The sequence below is a fragment of the Triticum dicoccoides genome, chromosome 5B (genome assembly GCF_002162155.2).
Source record: "Triticum dicoccoides isolate Atlit2015 ecotype Zavitan chromosome 5B, WEW_v2.0, whole genome shotgun sequence".
Lineage (NCBI taxonomy): Eukaryota > Viridiplantae > Streptophyta > Magnoliopsida > Poales > Poaceae > Triticum > Triticum dicoccoides.
This window is the reverse complement of record NC_041389.1, coordinates 697,687,824-697,710,144: the sequence shown is the minus strand read 5'-3', so window position 1 is coordinate 697,710,144 and position 22,321 is coordinate 697,687,824.

Below are 22,321 nucleotides of genomic sequence, written 5' to 3'. Positions count from 1 at the left end.
GATAATAATGGACCCCTCTCACCGCACGTTCCACAACCAGCCGATCCCCGCTGGGCACTTCAGGGTTAGCTTGACCAGTGTGAAATCGGGGCATGAGGATTTGCCTCCTCCAGTGCAGCATGTGGGAGCGGACGACGAGACCCCACCGTGGATTGGAAGCTGCAAGGGTTGGGTACTGCTATGGCCAAAGAATCTTATTCGTCTGGAGCCGGCCGAGAGCACACCAATAACTACCACACATCAACAAGCATGTGCGGAGACCACCACCCCGCCTACGCAATTACCAGCTCCTGTAGTGCTGGGTGAGAGCGGCGGACGACATGATGAAGGGGGTGCAATAGTACTGGCTGATGTAATTTCTCCTGTAGAACAGAGAATGGATGATGAGACGGAGGTCGACCCTATGGATTACCTCAATACAAACGCGTATGACTGTGACATAGATATGATGAGTCAACCATATGATGAATCGGGCTATCAGCTTGCTAATGACGATACGCATGATATGCCCGGGCAGGGTCGTACGATGGATTGCAAAAAGTCTCTCTTCATGAAATCCTCACAGGACACGCCTGAAGATGCCGCCTCAACACAGGCTCAACTAGCCGGGCGCGAGGGTCGTACAGTACTTAGCCCGGGAACACTGGGGCAGGGGTTAAGGAAGGGTCTGGAAGGTGTGCCCAAGAAAAAGGAGAGGAAGAGATCGGGGAAGGTAACTGCCTCCAAACAAGCCAGAGCACATAGCAGCCAGACGATGCATTCTGAAGAGCGTGTACCCGTGAAAGGTGCGGTCATGTTCCATCTCACGGGCGAGCCGATGCTACCGCCGAAACCGCTGGAGGCACTATCAGGGGATCTCAGGAGACTGCACGACCATGTGCTGTCGACTGAGAAAAGCCTACTAGCCTCAAAGGATCCAGGATATCCAACATATGCCACTCATGTGCCTGAGGGGAAGTGCTACATCGACACACGGCCCGCGGAGGTGTTCTTCCTGCGGTTTGACCATATCTTTGAGATGTTTCTAACAAGGCGGCTTGATTTTACTATCGTCCGCCTTTTTGCGCTACATATGAGCTCCATCATGAAGAGTGAAGAAGTCTCGCAAATCTGTGGGGCGGATCCGTACTACATGCACGAGTCTTTCCTGAGTCTCGGCGACTTTGAGCGTGAAACTGCTAGGGAGTACCTCCAAAACTTCATGGTACAGAATAAGGACCGGGAAATTGTCCTCGTGCCTTATCATCCAAAGTAAGTCAGTTCCGGACAACCCTTTCGTACATTTCAATCATTCCTTCTCTCTCATATGGGGAATAATTTGAGGTGTCTTTTCGCCGCAGCAACGGGCGTGCCGTCCTTATCGTTCTTTACCCTCAAGTCTCCCACGCCGTGTATTTTGACCCTTCCAGAGACTACGAGAAAAAGGACTACACCCACATAATGAATATTCTAGATGATGCTCTCCAAGGCTTCAGCTAGGGGTGGACTAACGAGCAGCTCGGCTCGTTAAGCTCGTACTCGTTAAGCTCGTGCTCGTTAAGGCTCGGCTCGTTAAGCTCGTTAAGATTAACGAGCAGAAAACCCTGCTCGGCTCGGCTCATTTGAAGCTCGTTAAGCTCGTGAGCGCTCGCGAGCGCTCGTTAACAGATTATAATATGTTATGATATACATGATGAATGTGTAGGTATGGTTTTCAAGATGAAATATGGTGACTACAAAAATAAATGAAGTGGTTTGTTGCCTCATATGTCGATTAGATTAAATAGATGGGCTGAGATGCTACAAAAAGTTTGTCACATAAGATAAAAATATGTGTTGTGTTGTTGCTAACGAGCTTAATGAGCTACTCGTGAAACTCGTTAGCTCACTCGTTAATCTCTTTAAGCTTAATGAGCTATAATCAATGATTGGCTCTGTTCATTAAGAAGCGAGCTATGAGCTTAACGAGCCGAACTATCGAGCACTCATTAAGCTCACGAGCTACGAGCTTTTGGTCCAGCCCTAGCTTCAGCTTTAGAGGTGGCCACGTGCAGATCATGAAACAAAGGAACAAGAAGATGGGTTTCGCGCATAAAACTAACTTCTCCTGCATCCATGTCCCAAAACCAAGCAAGAAGGATGGATTCTACATCGTCCATCTCATGATTCAGTTCAACACGGATCACCAAAAGCTTCGCATTAACAGCAGAAATGATGATCATATCCACAAGTGGCTAGAATCTCATGGAGAAGCGAATTATAAACTTAGAGATGACTTCTTTCGCATCTAAAGCGACATTGCGACGATCATCATGAAAGAAGTCGTCGATGAGAAGGGGATGTTCCACCACGGCCCTATATCGCGAGCTGATGTCCGAACTCGCATAGGCATGCAACGTATAGACCTCACGCCGCTCAAGAAGCTAGGGTTCGTCCTCGATGATATGGAAGGATGGAACTTCTAGTGATTTATGATGCTGATGATGATGGTATGTGTCGGTTGAACTTGTATACTTTTTGTAGCGATGAAACTTTTTGATGTCCACGGTCCCTGCCGAACTTGCGTAACGCTACTTTGTTAGTTTGCGTAAAATGACCTGCGTACCTCTAGTTAATTAATTTGCATACTGTATATGTTGCATCTAGTTGCTAAACCTGTCTTTTTTGGTGTTGCTCTAGTATATTTTGTTGCATATATATGATTGTACATCCTCTTCATGAACATGCATCTCTAATAGGTACCTAGTTTCTTGATGGCGAGATGGAAATGCTATGTCATGTACAAAGGGAAGGTTCCGGGGGTGTACAACGAGTGGCATGAGTGTCAGGCGCAAGTGAATGGGTTCACGGGCGCCAGCCATAAAGGCTTCAAAAGCAGACAAGAAGGAGAAGCTAGTTACTTGAGGTTCACGCTAGCGCGAGAGAGGACTCGTAACCGCCACCACATGTACTGCATAGTTCCGCTCTCACTCATAGTGATAGCACTTCTTGCGTATAACTTTGTTTAGATGGATGATGTTGTTGTAGTTGCAAGTATTCGAGACTTGCATGTATCGCTATTTTCGAGATGATGACAAGATATCACTTTGTGTTGGATGATGATTATGATGAGACTATTTGTATGTACATGCTATGATTACATTTGTGGTCTCGCATGCATTTGTATGTGTATCATGATGACATTTCTGAAGGAAATATGCCCTAGAGGCAATAATAAAGTTATTATTTATTTCCTTATAATCATGATAAATGTTTATTATTCATGCTAGAATTGTATTTACCGGAAACATAATACATGTGTGAATACATAGACAAACAGAGTGTCACTAGTATGCCTCTACTTGACTAGCTCGTTAATCAAAGATGGTTATGTTTCCTAACCATGAACAAATAAGTTGATATTTGATTAACGAGGTCACATCATTAGTAGAATGATCTGATTGACATGACCCATTCCATTAGCTTAGCACCCGATCGTTTAGTATGTTGCTATTGCTTTCTTCATGACTTATACATGTTCCTATGACTATGAGATTATGCAACTCCCGTTTACCGGAGGAACACTTTGGGTACTACCAAACGTCACAACGTAACTGGGTGATTATAAAGGAGTACTACAGGTGTCTCCAATGGTCGATGTTGGGTTGGCGTATTTCGAGATTAGGATTTGTCACTCCGATTGTCGGAGAGGTATCTCTGGGCCCTCTCGGTAATACACATCACATAAGCCTTGCAAGCATTACAACTAATATGTTAGTTGTGAGATGATGTATTACGGAACGAGTAAAGAGACTTGCCGGTAACGAGATTGAACTAGGTATTCGATACCGACGATCGAATCTCGGGCAAGTAACATACCGATAACAAAGGGAACAACGTATGTTGTTATGCGGTCTGACCGATAAAGATCTTCGTAGAATATGTAGGAGCCAATATGGGCATCCAGGTCCCGCTATTGGTTATTGACCGGAGACGTGTCTCGGTCATGTCTACATTATTCTCGAACCCGTAGGGTCCGCACGCTTAAGGTTACGATGACAGTTATATTATGAGTTTATGCATTTTGATGTACCGAAGGTTGTTCGGAGTCCCGGATGTGATCACGGACATGACGAGGAGTCTCGAAATGGTCGAGACATAAAGATTGATATATTGGAAGTCTATGTTTGGACATCGGAAGTGTTCCGGGTGAAATCGGGATTTTACCGGGTTACCGGGAGGTTACCGGAACCCCCCGGGAGCCATATGGGCCATCATGGGCCTTAGTGGAAAGGAGAAAGGGGCAGCCCAAGGGGGCTGCACGCCTCCCCCCTTCCCCTAGTCCTATTAGGACTAGGAGAGGTGGCCGGCCACCCCTCTCCCTCTTTCCCCCTTGGGAATCCTAGTTGGAATAGGATTGGGGGGGGGGAGTCCTACTCCCGGTAGGAGTAGGACTCCTCCTGCGCCACCTCCTCCTGGCCGGCGCCTCCTCCCCCCCTTGGCTCCTTTATATACGGAGGCAGGGGCACCTCTAAACACACAAGTTGACACAAGTTGATCCACGTGATCGATTCCTTAGCCGTGTGCGGTGCCCCCTGCCACCATATTCCTCGATAATACTGTAGCGGAGTTTAGGCGAAGCCCTGCTACTGTAGTTCATCAAGATCGTCACCACGCCGTCATGCTGACGAAACTCTTCCCCGACACTTTGCTGGATCGGAGTCTGGGGATCGTCATCGAGCTGAACGTGTGCTCGAACTCGGAGGTGTCGTAGTTTCGGTGCTTGATCGGTTGGATCGTGAAGACGTACGACTACTTCCTCTACGTCGTGTCATCGCTTCCGCAGTCGGTCTGCGTTGGGTACGTAGACAACACTCTCCTCTCGTTGCTATGCATCACATGATCCTGTGTGCGCGTAGGAAAATTTTTGAAATTACTACGAAACCCAACAGTGGCATCCGAGCCAGGTTATTGATGTTGATGTTATATGCACGAGTAGAACACAAGTGAGTTGTGGACGATACAAGTCATACTGCCTACCAGCATGTCATATTTTGGTTCGGCGGTATTGTTGGACGAGACGACCCAGACCAACCTTACGCGTACGCTTACGCGAGACCGGTTCCCTCGACGTGCTTTGCACAGAGATGGCTTGCGGGCGACTGTCTCTCCAACTTTAGTTGAACCAAGTATGGCTACGCCCGGTCCTTGCGAAGGTTAAAACGGAGTCTATTTGACAAACTATCGTTGTGGTTTTGATGCGTAGGTGAGATTGGTTCTTACTTAAGCCCGTAGCAGCCACGTAAAAAATTGCAACAACAAAGTAGAGGACGTCTAACTTGTTTTTGCAGGGCATGTTGTGATGTCATATGGTCAAGGCATGATGCTGAATTTTATTGTATGAGATGATCATGTTTTGTAACCAAGTTATCGGCAACTGGCAGGAGCCATATGGTTGTCGCTTTATTTATGCAATGCAATCGCGATGTAATGCTTAACTTTATTACTAAACGGTAGTGATAGTCGTGAAAGCGTAAGATTGGCGAGACGACAACGATGCTACGATGGAGATCAAGGTGTCGCGCCGGTGACGATGGTGATCATGACGGTGCTTCGGAGATGGAGATCACAAGCACGGGATGATGATGGCCATATCATATCACTTATATTGATTGCATGTGATGTTTATCTTTTTATGCATCTTATCTTGCTTTGATTGACGGTAGCATTATAAGATGATCTCTCATTAAATTATCAAGAAGTGTTCTCCCTGAGTATGCACCGTTGCCAAAGTTCGTCGTGCCCAGACACCACGTGATGATCGGGTGTGATAAGCTCTACGTCCATCTACAACGGGTGCAAGCCAGTTTTTGCACACGCAGAATACTCAGGTTAAACTTGACGAGCCTAGCATATGCAGATATGGCCTCGGAACACGGAGACCGAAAGGTCGAGCGTGAATCATATAGTAGATATGATCAACATAACGATGTTCACCATTGAAAACTACTCCATCTCACGTGATGATCGGTTATGGTTTAGTTGATTTGGATCACGTAATCACTTAGAGGATAAGAGGGATGTCTATCTAAGTGGGAGTTCTTAAGTAATATGATTAATTGAACTTAAATTTATCATGAACTTAGTACCTGATAGTATCTTGCTTGTTTATGTTGATTGTAGATAGATGGCTCGTGCTGTTGTTCCGTTGAATTTTAATGCGTTCCTTGAGAAAGCAAAGTTGAAAGATGATGGTAGCAATTACACGGACTGGGTCCGTAACTTGAGGATTATCCTCATTGCTGCACAGAAGAATTACGTCCTGAAAGCACCGCTAGGTGCCAGGCCTGCTGCTGGAGCAACGCCAGATGTTATGAACGTCTGGCAGAGCAAAGCTGATGACTACTCGATAGTTCAGTGTGCCATGCTTTACGGCTTAGAATCGGGACTTCAACGACGTTTTGAACGTCATGGAGCATATGAGATGTTCCAGGAGTTGAAGTTAATATTTCAAGCAAATGCCCGGATTGAGAGATATGAAGTCTCCAATAAGTTCTATAGCTGCAAGATGGAGGAGAACAGTTCTGTCAGTGAGCATATACTCAAAATGTCTGGGTATAATAATCACTTGATTCAATTGGGAGTTAATCTTCCGGATGATTGCGTCATCGACAGAATTCTCCAATCACTGCCACCAAGCTACAAGAGCTTCGTAATGAACTATAATATGCAAGGGATGAACAAGACTATTCCCGAGCTCTTCGCAATGCTGAAAGCTGCGGAGGTAGAAATCAAGAAGGAGCATCAAGTGTTGATGGTTAACAAGACCACTAGTTTCAAGAAAAAGGGCAAAGGGAAGAAAAAGAGGAACTTCAAGAAGAACGGCAAGCAAGTTGCTGCTCAAGAGAAGAAACCTAAGTCTGGACCTAAGCCTGAAACCAAGTGCTTCTACTGCAAGCAGACTGGTCACTGGAAGCGGAACTGCCCCAAGTATTTGGCGGATAAAAAGGATGGCAAGGTGAACAAAGGTATATGTGATATACATGTTATTGATGTGTACCTTACTAGAGCTCGCAGTAGCACCTGGGTATTTGATACTGGTTCTGTTGCTAATATTTGCAACTCGAAACAGGGACTACAGAATAAGCGGGCACTGGCAAAGGACGAGGTGACGATGCGCGTGGGAAACGGTTCCAAAGTCGATGTGATCGTAGTCGGCACGCTACCTCTACATCTACCTTCGGGATTAATATTAGACCTAAGTAATTGTTATTTGGTGCCAGCGTTGAGCATGAACATTATATCTGGATCTTGTTTAATGCGAGACGGTTATTCATTTAAATCAGAGAATAATGGTTGTTCTATTTATATGAGTAATATCTTTTATGGTCATGCACCCTTGAAGAGTGGTCTATTTTTATTGAATCTCGATAGTAGTAATACACATATTCATAATGTTGAAGCCAAAAGATGTAGAGTTGATAATGAAAGTGCAACTTATTTGTGGCACTGTCGTTTAGGTCATATCGGTATAAAGCGCATGAAGAAACTCCATACCGATGGACTTTTGGAACCACTTGATTATGAATCACTTGGTACTTGCGAACCGTGCCTCTTGGGCAAGATGACTAAAACACCGTTCTCCGGTACTATGGAGAGAGCAACAGATTTGTTGGAAATCATACATACCGATGTATGTGGCCCGATGAATATTGAGGCTCGTGGCGGATATCGTTATTTTCTCACCTTCACAGATGATTTAAGCAGATATGGGTATATTTACTTAATGAAACATAAGTCTGAAACATTTGAAAAGTTCAAAGAATTTCAGAGTGAAGTTGAAAATCATCGTAACAAGAAAATAAAGTTTCTACGATCTGATCGTGGAGGAGAATATTTGAGTTACGAGTTTGGTGTACATTTGAAAAACTGTGGAATAGTTTCGCAACTCACGCCACCCGGAACACCATAGCATAATGGTGTGTCCGAACGTCGTAATCGTACTTTACTAGATATGGTGCGATCTATGATGTCTCTTACTGATTTACCGCTATCATTTTGGGGATATGCTTTAGAGACGGCCGCATTCACGTTAAATAGGGCACCATCAAAATCCGTTGAGACGACGCCTTATGAACTGTGGTTTGGCAAGAAACCAAAGTTGTCGTTTCTTAAAGTTTGGGGCTGCGATGCTTATGTGAAAAAGCTTCAACCTGATAAACTCGAACCCAAATCGGAGAAATGTGTCTTCATAGGATACCCAAAGGAAACTGTTGGGTACACCTTCTATCACAGATCCGAAGGCAAAACATTCGTTGCTAAGAATGGATCATTTCTAGAGAAGGAGTTTCTCTCGAAAGAAGTGAGTGGGAGGAAAGTAGAACTTGACGAGGTAACTGTACCTGCTCCCTTACTGGAAAGTAATTCATCACAGAAAACTGTTTCAGTGACACCTACACCAGTTAGTGAGGAAGCCAATGATAATGATCATGAAACTTCAGATCAAGATACTACTGAACCGCGTAGATCAATCAGAGTAAGATCCGCACCAGAGTGGTACGGTAATCCTGTTCTGGAGGTCATGCTACTAGATCATGATGAACCTACGAACTATGAAGAAGCGATGGTGAGCCCAGATTCCGTAAAGTGGCTTGAAGCCATGAAATCTGAGATGGAATCCATGTATGAGAACAAAGTATGGACTTTGGTTGACTTGCCCGATGATCGGCAAGCAATTGAGAATAAATGGATTTTTAAGAAGAAGACTGACGTTGATGGTAATGTTACTGTCTACAAAGCTCGACTTGTCGCAAAAGGTTTTCGGCAAGTTCAAGGAATTGACTACGATGAGACCTTCTCACCCGTAGCGATGCTTAAGTCCGTCCGAATCATGTTAGCAATTGCCGCATTTTATGATTATGAAATTTGGCAAATGGATGTCAAAACTGCATTCCTGAATGGATTTCTGGAAGAAGAGTTGTATATGATGCAACCAGAAGGTTTTGTCGATCCAAAGGGAGCTAACAAAGTGTGCAAGCTCCAGCGATCCATTTATGGACTGGTGCAAGCCTCTCGGAGTTGGAATAAACGTTTTGATAGTGTGATCAAAGCATTTGGTTTTATACAGACTTTCGGAGAAGCCTGTATTTACAAGAAAGTGAGTGGGAGCTCTGTAGCATTTCTGATATTATATGTGGATGACATATTACTGATTGGAAATGATATAGAATTTCTGGATAGCATAAAGGGATACTTGAATAAAAGTTTTTTCAATGAAAGACCTCGGTGAAGCTGCTTACATATTAGGCATTAAGATCTATAGAGATAGATCAAGACGCTTAATTGGACTTTCACAAAGCACATACCTTGACAAAATTTTGAAGAAGTTCAAAATGGATCAAGCGAAGAAAGGGTTCTTGCCTGTGTTACAAGGTGTGAAATTGAGTAAGACTCAATGCCCAACCACTGCAGAAGATAGAGAGAATATGAAAGATGTTCCCTATGCATCAGCCATAGGCTCTATCATGTATGCAATGCTGTGTACCAGACCTGATGTGTGCCTTGCTATAAGTTTAGCAGGGAGGTACCAAAGTAATCCAGGAATGGATCACTGGACAGCAGTCAAGAACATCCTGAAATACCTGAAAAGGACTAAGGATATGTTTCTCATATATGGAAGTGACAAAGAGCTCATCGTAAAAGGTTACGTCGATGCAAGCTTTGACACTGATCCGGACGATTCTAAATCGCAAACCGGATACGTGTTTACATTAAACGGTGGAGCTGTCAGTTGGTGCAGTTCTAAACAAAGCGTCGTAGCGGGATCTACATGTGAAGCGGAATACATAGCTGCTTCGGAAGCAGCAAATGAAGGAGTCTGGATGAAGGAGTTCATATCCGATCTAGGTGTCATACCTAGTGCATCGGGTCCAATGAAAATCTTTTGTGACAATACTGGTGCAATTGCCTTGGCAAAGGAATCCAGATTTCACAAAAGGACCAAACACATCAAGAGACGCTTCAACTCCATCCGGGATCTAGTCCAGGTGGGAGACATAGAGATTTGCAAGATACATACGGATCTGAATGTTGCAGACCCGTTGACTAAGCCTCTTCCACGAGCAAAACATGATCAGCACCAAAGCTCCATGGGTGTTAGATTCATTACAGTGTAATCTAGATTATTGACTCTAGTGCAAGTGGGAGACGGAAGGAAATATGCCCTAGAGGCAATAATAAAGTTATTATTTATTTCCTTATAATCATGATAAATGTTTATTATTCATGCTAGAATTGTATTTACCGGAAACATAATACATGTGTGAATACATAGACAAACAGAGTGTCACTAGTATGCCTCTACTTGACTAGCTCGTTAATCAAAGATGGTTATGTTTCCTAACCATGAACAAATAAGTTGTTATTTGATTAACGAGGTCACATCATTAGTAGAATGATCTGATTGACATGACCCATTCCATTAGCTTAGCACCCGATCGTTTAGTATGTTGCTATTGCTTTCTTCATGACTTATACATGTTCCTATGACTAGGAGATTATGCAACTCCCGTTTACCGGAGGAACACTTTGGGTACTACCAAACGTCACAACGTAACTGGGTGATTATAAAGGAGTACTACAGGTGTCTCCAATGGTCGATGTTGGGTTGGCGTATTTCGAGATTAGGATTTGTCACTCCGATTGTCGGAGAGGTATCTCTGGGCCCTCTCGGTAATACACATCACATAAGCCTTGCAAGCATTACAACTAATATGTTAGTTGTGAGATGATGTATTACGGAACGAGTAAAGAGACTTGCCGGTAACGAGATTGAACTAGGTATTGGATACCGACGATCGAATCTCGGGCAAGTAACATACCGATGACAAAGGGAACAACGTATGTTGTTATGCGGTCTGACCGATAAAGATCTTCGTAGAATATGTAGGAGCCAATATGGGCATCCAGGTCCCGCTATTGGTTATTGACCGGAGACGTGTCTCGGTCATGTCTACATTGTTCTCGAACCCGTAGGGTCCGCACGCTTAAGGTTACGATGACAGTTATATTATGAGTTTATGCATTTTGATGTACCGAAGGTTGTTTGGAGTCCCGGATGTGATCACGGACAGGACGAGGAGTCTCGAAATGGTCGAGACGTAAAGATTGATATATTGGAAGTCTATGTTTGGACATCGGAAGTGTTCCGGGTGAAATCGGGATTTTACCGGGTTACCGAGAGGTTACCGGAACCCCCCGGGAGCCATATGGGCCATCATGGGCCTTAGTGGAAAGGAGAAAGGGGCAGCCCAAGGGGGCTGCGCGCCTCCCCCCTTCCCCTAGTCCTATTAGGACTAGGAGAGGTGGCCGGCCACCCCTCTCCCTCTTTCCCCCTTGGGAATCCTAGTTGGAATAGGATTGGGGGGGGGGAGTCCTACTCCCGGTAGGAGTAGGACTCCTCCTGCGCCACCTCCTCCTGGCCGGCGCCTCCTCCCCCCCCCTGGCTCCTTTATATACGGAGGCAGGGGCACCTCTAAACACACAAGTTGACACAAGTTGATCCACGTGATCGATTCCTTAGCCGTGTGCGGTGCCCCCTGCCACCATATTCCTCGATAATACTGTAGCGGAGTTTAGGCGAAGCCCTGCTGCTGTAGTTCATCAAGATCGTCACCACACCGTCGTGCTGACGAAACTCTTCCCCGACACTTTGCTGGATCGGAGTCCGGGGATCATCATCGAGCTGAACGTGTGCTCGAACTCGGAGGTGCCGTAGTTTCGGTGCTTGATCGGTTGGATCGTGAAGACGTACGACTACTTCCTCTACGTCGTGTCATCGCTTCCGCAGTCGGTCTGCGTTGGGTACGTAGACAACACTCTCCTCTCGTTGCTATGCATCACATGATCCTGTGTGCGCGTAGGAAAATTTTTGAAATTACTACGAAACCCAACAATTTCTATGTGCTAAAGATTCTTCTACAAAGCATGTTCAAATACAAAACAAATATGCCAAAAAAAACTACTTAAATTAGCAGTAGCGAGTGTATAAAAGTTAGCAGCAGCGCCTCAATAGCAGCAGCGCGTCCAGGCAAAGCGCGCTAGCGCTACTAGCAGTAGCGAGCTTCCTCTAACCGCGCTGCTGCTACACTTGTGTAGCAATAGCGCCGGTGTGCACGCGCTACTGCTATGCGTTAGCTGTAGCGCCTTATTAGTAGCGCATGTACCCACGCTACTGATACATCTAAAACCCGCGCTGCTGCTAGCCTTTTCCCTAGTAGTGCTTGGCCGACCCCCCCCCCCTTGAGATGGGATCTCCAGGGGCCGGCGCCCCCCAGGGCCCCTATATAAAGAGGGGGAGGGAGGGCTGCGCACCCCTGCTCCTGGCGCCTCCCTCTCCCTCCGCAACACCTCTCCCTCTCGTAGAGCTTGGTGAAGCCCTGCCGAGATCGCTGCTGCTTCCACCACCACGCCGTCGTGCTGCTGGATCTCCATCAACCTCTCCCTCCCCCTTGCTGGATCAAGAAGGAGGAGACATCTTCCCCAACCGTATGTACGTGTGTTGAACGTGGAGGTGCCATCCGTTCGGCACTAGGATCTTCAGTGATTTGGATCACGACGAGTACGACTCCCTCAACCCCGTTCTCTTGAACGCTTCCGCGTGTGATCTACAAGGGAATGTAGATGCACTCCTCTCTCTCGTTGCTAGATGACTCCATAGATTGATCTTGGTGAAGCGTAGAAATTTTTTATTTTCTGTAACGTTCCCCAACAAATAGGACTATTTAACATGTCCTATCCAAGGGCAGGCCGCATGTAGGTATATAAAACAGGTATAACGATCGTGAACAGATCACACCTGGGTATTTCCTTTGTGCGCAAAGCCTTTTGCCTCCTTGCGTTTCTCTCTTGTGCAAGTCCGACAATCCGGCTCTTCTGAAGAGGCTGCTCGAAAGCAGTGTCCTAAAAGATAAAGGGGGGTTATTAAAGTATGTTGCGGCTGTATCGCATTGTTGACTGAGTCACTATTGCGCCTCCGCCTATGCCCATGGTATTTTGAGTGCGTAATTGTGTACGCGTGGCACGAATGCTGCCTTGATGGGGCTGGAGCGGAGGCCGGACTGCTAGTCACACTCCTGGTGTGCCTGGCGATCCTGTTGCGGGGTACTCCGGACTTGCTTGGCGGTGTTCGGGGTTGTTGTCGCTGGATTGGTAGTTTGCCGGAGAAGGCTGCATTGTACTTCTGCTGCGAGGGCTGCAGTATGCTCTTCTGTACGAAGAGAGCGGTCCATGTTTCCATTGACTGTTATGACCCCACGAGGTCCTGGCATCTTGAGCTTGAGGTATGCATAGTGGGGTACCGCATTGAATCGAGCGAATGCGGTTTGTCCAAGCAGTGCATGATAACCACTATGGAAAGGGACAATATCGAAGATTAACTCCTCGCTTCAAAAGTTATCCGGAGGTCCGAAGACTACTTCCAGTGTTATGGAGCCCGTGCAACGGGCCTCTACTCCTGGGATTACACCTTTGAAGTTGGTTTTGGTGGGCTTGATCCTTGAAGGGTCGATGCTCATTTTGCGCACTGTGGCCTGATAGTGCAGGTTCAGGCTGCTGCCACCATCCATAAGGACTCGCGTGAGGTAGAATCCGTCGATGATTGGGTCTACGACCAATGCGGCTGAACCGCCGTGACGGATGCTGGTAGGGTGATCCCTATGATCAAAGGTGATCAGACAGGCTAACCTTGGGTTGAATTTTGGGGCGACTGGCTCCATCAGATAGACGTCCCGTAGTGCTCGCTTCTGTTCCCGTTTGGGAATGTGGGTGGCGTAGATCATGTTGATTGTTTTCACCTGGGGAGGAAATTTCTTCTGTCCCCCGTGTTCGGATGCCGGGGCTCCTCATCATCATTGCTGTGCAGCCCCTTGTCCTTGTTTTCAGCATTTATTTTAACGGCCTGTTTGAACACCCAACAGTCTATATTAGTGTGGTTTGCTGGCTTATCTGGGGTGCCATGAATTCGACACGAGCGGTCAAGTATGCGGTCCAGACTAGACGGTCCCTGATTGTTTCTTTTGAACAGTTTTTTCCGCTGACCGGATTTTGAGCCACTGAATCCGGCGTTGACTGCCGTGTCTTCAGTGTTGTCGTCGTTGTTCTGTCGCTTATGTCTGTTGTGCCGTGGCTTGCCGTTGTTGTCGTGGACATCTGAGGTGCCGGAATTTATTGGCGTGGTGCTACTGCGAGCCAACCAGCTGTCCTCACCAGCGCAAAAGTGGGTCATGAGTGTCGTGAGGGCCGCCATGGACTTTGGTTTTTCCTGGCCGAGGTGTCGGGCGAGCCACTCGTCACGGATATTATGCTTAAAGGCCGCCAGGGCTTCGGCGTCCGGACAGTCGACTATTTGGTTCTTTTTGGTTAGGAACCGAGTCCAGAATTTCCTGGCTGACTCTCCGGGCTGTTGGGTAATGTGGCTCAAGTCATCGGCATCCGGTGGTCGCACGTATGTGCCCTGGAAGTTGTCGAGGAACGCATCATCCAGGTTTTCCCAACTGCCAATGGAATTTGCCGGCAGGCTGTTTAGCCAGTGTCGGGCCGGTCCTTTGAGCTTAAGGGGAAGATATTTGACGGCGTGTAGATCGTCTCCGCGGGCCATGTGATTGTGGAGAAGGAAATCTTCAATCCATACTGCGGGGTCTGTTGTGCCATTGTATGATTCGATGTTTACGGGTTTAAACCCTTCTGGGAATTCATGATCCATCACTTCGTCAGTGAAGTAGAGGGGGTGTGCGGCGCCTCTATGCCGAGCTATGTGGCTACGTAGTTCGAATGATTCTAGTTGGCTGTATTCGGCCCGGCCGGACTTGTTGATAGTGTATCCGGCGTGACGATCATCGTCATGTGTTGGGGTGCGCCCCCGTGATCCATAGATCGATCTTGGCTGTCCTGCCTTCTTTTCCAGTATATCTTGCAGGTCCTGCCTATTGCCCCGGGCCGTAGTGCATTGGCGTAGGGGTGCGGGCTGGTATTCAGGCTGATACGCCGTTTTATCCCGGCCACGAGGTGCCCGGTTAGCCGTGTGGCGCTCGAGTCCATATTCCTCAGCTGCCAGGACTTCAGTCCATCTGTCTGTGAGCAGATCTTGATCAGCTTGGAGCTGCTGCTGCTTATTTTTCAGGCTCCTCACAGTGGCCATAAGCCGGCGCTTGAAGCGCTCCTGCTCCACGGGGTCCTCAGGCACGCCGAACTCGTCGTCGCCGAGGCTAATCTCATCTTCGGAGGGGGGCATGTAGTTGTCCTCCTCTCGATATCCGTCTGTCGCCTGTTCGTCTGGGTTGACCTGCCCGTATTCCTGTTCGGCCTGCTTGAAGGCAGGCTGATCGGGGTTGTATTCATCTTCGGCACCATCCGGATTGTTTTCGTCTCCTGTGCCGGTATTGCTATGGCGGGGCTTGGAGCGGCGCCGACGACGCCCATGCTTAGCTTTCTTCCTTGAGGGGTTATCCTCCATTACCTCATCGCCATTGGTTTCTTTCAGAGTGTCCACCATATATATATATCATATGAGGAGGTGGCTGTCCACCGCCCCGTGGGCGGTGGTTCCTGTTCTTCTCCTACATCGTCGTCCATACCATCGATGTCTTCAGAGTCGAAGTCAAGCACGTCGGTTAAATCATCGACCGTGGCAATGAAGTGGGTGGTGGGTGGGCAATGAATTCCTTCGTCGCCTGCTTCCCACTCGAGCCGGACATAGTTCGGCCAAGAGTCTCCTGACAAAGAGAGAGACTTTAACGAGTTCAGCATGTCGCCAAAGGGCGAGAGATAGAAGATATCCGCAGCGGTGAACTCCATTACCGGAGCCCAACCAGATTCAGCGGGCTCGGAGGTGCACGGACTGGAACCTACAGCCGGATACGAGTCCAGGGGTCCGGTGTCACAGGCTTCCTTAGGGGAGAAGTTTATGTTCGGCTCTACCACCGATGGGTGTGCGGCCTCCGGGGCAGGGTCCATCCACCCGTCCTCGGGCGACGCAATCTGCCTTCGATTTAGGTCCGGGGCTCCTGCAGGGGCGATATCCCGAGTATTGTCCGACATCAGGTCTAAGCCATGCCCATCGTGACTATTCGGCGCTCCTAGCGCAGGCCCGAATCCGTTGAAGATCAAGTCTCCGCAGATATCGGCCGTGTAGTTCAAGTTTCCGAACCTGACCTGATGGCCAGGGGCGTAGCTGTCGATTTGCTCCAGATGGCCAAGCGAATTGGCCCGCAGTGCGAAGACGCCGAACACGAAGATCTGTCCAGGGAGAAAAGTCTCACCCTGGACCATTTTGTTGTTAATGATTGAAGGAGCCATTGAGCCTCGCAGTGACGACACAGAGGAACTCTCAATGAAAGCACCAATGTCGGTGTCAAAACCGGCGGATCTCGGGTAGGGGGTCCCGATCTGTGCATCTAAGGCTAATGATAACAGGAGGCAAGGGACACAATGTTTTACCCAGGTTCGGGCCTCTTGATGGAGGTAAAACCCCACTTCCTGCTTGATTGATATTGATGATATGAGTATTACAAGAGTTGATCTACCACAGGACTGTAGAGGCTAAACCTTAGGAGCTAGCCTATGATGATTATGATTCTGTCTCTAAGGACTAAACCCTCCGGTTTATATAGACACCGAAGAGGGCTAGGGTTTACACAGATTTAGTTACAAAGAAGGAAATCTATTATCCGAATCGCCAAGCTTGTCTTCCACGCAAAGGAGAGTCCCATCCGGACACGGGACAAAGTCTTGAGTCTTGTTTCTTCACGATCCAATAGTCTGGCCAAAGTATATAGTCCTGTCCGGATACCCCCTAATCCAGGACTCCCTCAATGAGCATTACCGAGAGGGCCCAGAGATACATCTCCGATACACGGAGTGACAAATCCTAATCTCGATCTATGCCAATCCAACAAACACCTTCGAAGACACCTGTAGAGCATCTTTATAATCACCCAGTTATGTTGCGACGTTTTATAGCACACAAGGTGTTCCTCTAGTATTCGGGAGTTGCATAATCTCATAATCATAGGAACATGTATAAGTCATGAAGAAAGCAATAGCAATAAAACCTATCAATCGATATGCTAAGCAGGAAACATAACCATCTTTGATTAACGAGCTAGTCAAGTAGAGGCATACTAGGGACACTTTGTTTTGTCTATGTATTCACATATGTACTAAGTTTCCGGTTAATACAATTCTAGCATGAATAATAAACATTTAACATGATATAAGGAAATATAAATAACAACTTTATTATTGCCTTTAGGGCATATTTCATTCAGTATCCCACTTGCACTAGAGTCAATAATCTAGTTCAAGTCGCCATGTGATTTGACACCAATATTTCACATCTGTATGTGATTAACACCCATAGTTCACATCACCATGTGACCAAAACTAAAGGGTTTACTAGAGTCAATAATCTAGTTCACATCGCTATGTGATTAATATGCAAAGATTACTAAGGTGTGATCATGTTTTGCTTGTAAGAGAAGTTTAGTCAACGGGCCTGCTAAATTCAGAGCCGTTTGTATTTTGCAAATTTTCTATGTCTACAATGCTCTGCATGAAGCTACTCTATCTAATTGCTCCCACTTTCAATATGTATCCAGATTGAGACCCATAGTCATCGGGATTGGTGTAAAGCTTACATCGACGTAACTCTTTACGATGAACTCTTTAGCACCTCCATAACCAAGAAATACTTCCTTAGTCCTCTTAGGAAACTAAGGATAAATTTGACCGCTATACAGTGATCCACTCCTGGATCACTATCGTACCCCCTTGCCAAACTCATAGCAAGGCACACAACTGGTCTGGTACATAGCATGGCATACTTTATAGAACCTATGACTGAGGCATAGGGAATGACTTTCATTCTCTTTCTATCTTCTGCCATGGTCGGGCATTGAGTCTTACTCAACTTTACACCTTGTAATACAGGCAAGAACTCCTTCTTTGACTGTCCATTTTGAACTCTTTCAAAATCTTGTCAAGGTATGTACTCATTGAAAAATCCTATCAAGCGTCTTGATCTATCTCTATAGATCTTGATGCCCAATATGTAAGCAGCATCACTGAGGTCTTTCTTTGAGAATCTTCTTTCAAACTCTCCTTTATGCTTTCCAGAAAATTCTACATCATTTCCGATCAACAACATGTCACTCACATATACTTATCAGAAAGGCTGTAGTAATCCCACTCACTTTCTTGTAAATATAGGCTTCTCCAAAAGTCTACATAAAACCATATGCTTTGATCAACTCATCAAAGCGTATATTCCAACTCCGAGATGCTTGCACCAGTCCATAGATGGATCGCTGGAGCTTGCACACCTTGTTAGTACCTTTAGGATCGACAAAACCATCTGGTTGCATCATATACAACCCTTCTTTAAGAAATGTCCACTTAAGGAATGCAGTTTTGACATCCATTTGCCAGATCTCACAAAATATGGCAATTGCTAACGTGATTCAGACGGATTTAAGCATCGATACGAGTAAGAAAATCTTATCGTAGTCAACATCTGGAACTTGTCGAAAACCTTTTGCGACAATTCGAGCTTTGTAGATAGTAACACTACTATTAGTGGCCATCTTCCTCTTGAAGATCCATTTATTCTCAATGGCTTGCCGATCATCGGGCAAGTCCACCAAAGTCCACACTTTGTTCTCATACATGGATCCTATCTCAGATGCATGGTCTCAATCCATTTCGCGGAATCTGGGCTCATCATCGCTTCCTCATAGTTCGTAGGTTCATCATGGTCTAGTAACATGACTTCTAGAATAGGATTACTGTACCACTCTAGTGCGGACCGTACTCTGGTTGACCTACGAGGTTCGGTAGTAACTTGATCTGAAGTTTCAGGATCATTAGCTTCCTCACTAATTGGTGTAGGAATCACTAGAATTTATTTCTGTGATTAACTACTTTCCAATTTGGGAGAAGGTACAATTAACTCATCAAGTTCTACTTTCCTCCCACTCACTTCTTTCGCGAGAAACTCCTTCTCTAGAAAGGATCCATTCTTAGCAACGAATATCTTGCCTTCGGATCTGTGATAGAAGGTGTACCCAATAGTTTCTTTTGGGTATCCTATGAAGACATATTTCTCCGATTTGGGCTCGAGCTTATCAGGTTAAAACTTTTTGACATAAGCATCGCAGCCCCAAACTTTAAGAAACGACAGCTTAGGTTTGTTGCCAAACCACAGTTCATACGGTGTCGTCTAAACGAATTTTGACGGTACCCTGTTTAACTTGAATGCACCTGTCTCTAATGCTTAGTCCCAAAACGATAGTGGTAAATCGGTAAGAGACATCATATATCGCATTATATCTAATAAAGTGCGGTTACGACGTTCGGACGCACCATTACGTTTTGGTGTTCTAGGTGGCGTGAGCTGTGAAACTATTCCACATTGTTTTAAATGAAGGCCAAACTCATAACTCAAATATTCACCTCCACGATCAGATTGTAGAAATTTTATTTTCTTGTTACAATGATTCTCCACTTCACTCTGAAATTCTTTGAACTTTTCAAATGTTTCAGACTTGTGTTTCATTAAGTAGATATACCCATATCTTCTCAAATCATCTGTGAAGGTCAGAAAATAACGATACCCGCCACGAGCATCAACACTCATTGGACCACATACATCAGTATGTATTATTTCCAATAAGTCAGTAGCTCGTTCCATTGTTCCGGAAAACGGAGTTTTAGTCATCTTTCCCATAAGGCATGGTTCGCAAGTATCAAATGATTCATAATCAAGTGATTCCAAAAGTCAATCTTTATGGAGTTTCTTCATGCGCTTACACCGATATGACCCAAACGGCAGTGCCACAAATAAGTTGCACTATCATTATCAACTTTGCATCTTTTAGCATCAATATTATGGATATGTGTATCACTACGATCGAGATTCAATAAACCATCAACGTTGGGTGTATGACCATAGAAGGTTTTATTCATGTAAAAAGAATAACAATTATTCTTTGTCTTAAATGAATAGCCATATTGCAATGAACATGACCTAATCATATTCATGCTCAACGCAAACACAAAATAACATTTATTTAGGTTCTACACTAATCCCAAAAGTATAAGGAGTGTGCGATGATGATCATATCAATCTTGGAACCACTTCCAACACACATCGTCACTTCACCCTCAACTAGTCTTTGTTTATTCTGTAACTCCTGTTTCGAGTTACTAATCTGAGCAACCAAACAAATATCAAATACCCAGGGGCTACTATGAACACTAGTAAGGTACACATCAATAACCTGTATATCAAATATACCTTTGTTAACTTTGCCATCCTTCTTATCCGCCAAATTTTTTTGGGGCAGTTCCGCTTCTAGTGAGCATTTCCTTTGGAGTAGAAGCACTCGGTTTCAGGCTTGGGTCTAGCTTTGGGCTTCTTCCCAGGAGTGACAACTTGCTTGCCATTCTTCTTGAAGTTCCCTTTCTTTCCCTTTGCCCTTTTCTTGAAACTAGTGATCTTGTTTAATTGTCAGTACTTAATGTTTTTTCTTGATTTCTACCTTCATTGATTTCAGCACCACGAAGAGCTTCGGGATCGCTTTTGTCATCCCTTGCATATTATAGTTCATCATGAAGTTCTAGTAAGTTGGTGATGGTGACTAGAGAACTCTGTCGATCACTATCTTATCTGGAAGATTAACTCCCACTTGATTCAAGTGATTGTAGTACCCAGACATTCTAAGCACATGCTCACTAGCTGAGCGATTCTCCTCCATCCTTTTAAGCGAACTACTTGTCAGAGGTCTCATACCTCTTGACACGGACATGAGTCTGAAATACCAATTTCAGCTCTTCGAACATCTCATATGATCCATGGCGTTTCAAAACGTTTTTGAAATCCTGGTTCTAAGTCGTAAAGCATGGTGCACTATACTATCAACTAGTCATCATATTGAGCTAGCCAAACATTCATAACGTCTGCATCTGCTCCTGCAATAGGTCTATCACCTAGCAGTGCATCAAGGACATAATTCTTCTTTGCAGCAATGAGGATAAACCTCAGATCACGGACCCAGTCTGCATCATTGCTACTATCATCTTTCAACTTAGTTTTCTCTAGGAACATATCAAAAAACATAGGGAAACTACAACACGAGCTATTGATCTACAACATAATTTGCAAATACTATCAGGACTAAGTTCATGATAAATTAAAGTTCAATTAATCATATTACTAAATAACGCCCACTTAGATAGACATCCCTCTAGTCATCTAAATGATCACATGATCCATATCAACTAAACCATGTCCGATCATCACGTGAGATGGACTAGTTTTCAATGGTGAACATCTCTATGTTGATCATATCTACTATATGATTCACGTTCGACCTTTCAGTCTTAGTGTTCCGAGGCCATATCTATGTATGCTAGGCTCGTTCAGTTTAACCCGAGTATTATGCACATGCAAAACAAGCTTGCACCCGTTGTATGTGAATGTGGAGCTTATCACACTCAATCATCACATGGTGTCTCGGCACAACGAACTGTATCAACGGTGCATACTTAGGGAGAACACTTATACATTGAAATTTGGTGAGGGGATCATCTTATAATGCTACCGTTGTACTAAGCAAAATAAGATGCATAAAAGATAAACATCACATGCAATCAAAATATGTGACATGATATGGCCATCATCATCTTGTGCCTTTGATCTCCATCTCCAAAGCACCATCATGATCTCCATTGTCACCGGCTTGACACCTTGATATCCATCGTAGCATCGTTGTCGTCTCGTCAACTATTGCTTCTACGACTATCACTACCGCTTAGAGATAAAGTAAAGCAATTACATGGCGATTGCATTTCCTATAATAAAGTGACAACCATATGGCTCCTGCCTGTTGCCGATAACTATGTTACAAAACATAATCATCTCATAAAACAATTTATATCACATCATATATTGACCATATCACATCACAACATGCCCCGCAAAAACAAGTTAGACGTCCTCTACTTTGTTGTTGCAACTTTTACGTTGTTGTTACGGGCTTCTAGCAAGAACCGTTCTTACCTACGCATCAAAGCCACAATGATTTTTCATCAAGTGTGTTGTTTTAACCTTCAACAAGGACCGGCCGTAGTCAAACTCGATTCAACTAAAGTTGGAGAAACATACACCCGCCAGCCACCTATATGCAAAGCACGTCGGTAGAACTAGTCTCATGAATGCGGTCATGTAATGTCAGTCTGGGCCGCTTCATCCAACAATACCGCCGAATCAAAGTAAGACGTTGGTGGTAAGCAGTATGACTATTATCGC